This window comes from Grammomys surdaster, unplaced genomic scaffold (genome assembly GCF_004785775.1).
Source record: "Grammomys surdaster isolate TR1022 unplaced genomic scaffold, NIH_TR_1.0 125562, whole genome shotgun sequence".
Lineage (NCBI taxonomy): Eukaryota > Metazoa > Chordata > Mammalia > Rodentia > Muridae > Grammomys > Grammomys surdaster.
In genome coordinates this window covers 795721-796015 of record NW_021620409.1, presented here as the reverse complement: position 1 = coordinate 796015, position 295 = coordinate 795721, and the positions used below count along the sequence as shown (strand labels likewise).

The 295-nt window shown below is 53.9% G+C and overlaps 1 protein-coding gene across 1 annotated transcript in view; it reads left to right on the top strand.

The window, feature by feature from the left end:
* Ikzf4 (IKAROS family zinc finger 4) overlaps positions 1–295 on the top strand; it is a 19661-nt gene that overhangs the window by 4612 nt on the left and 14754 nt on the right. The gene's annotated exons all lie outside the window — the stretch shown is intronic.

Sequence of the window (295 nt, the reverse complement as noted above, 5' to 3'; positions counted from 1 at the left end):
CTCTCTCTCTCTCTCTCTCACACACACACACACACACACACACACACTTGCCTGCCTCTCAAGTATTTGTTGTGCAGTTCCTCTTTGTCTGCTGGGCAGGAGGGCAATCACATCTGCCTTCCCTCCCAGTGCACCCCCACTCCCACCCCTCCACTGTCTTGGAAAAGAGATGCTGTAGCCTAGCATACACACACACACTCGTACGTTTTTTCCTGCCCCCTTCCCAAGCACATCCACGCCTCCCTCCTCTCTCTCTCTCTCTCTCTCTCTCTCTCTCTCTCTCTCTCTCTCTCTC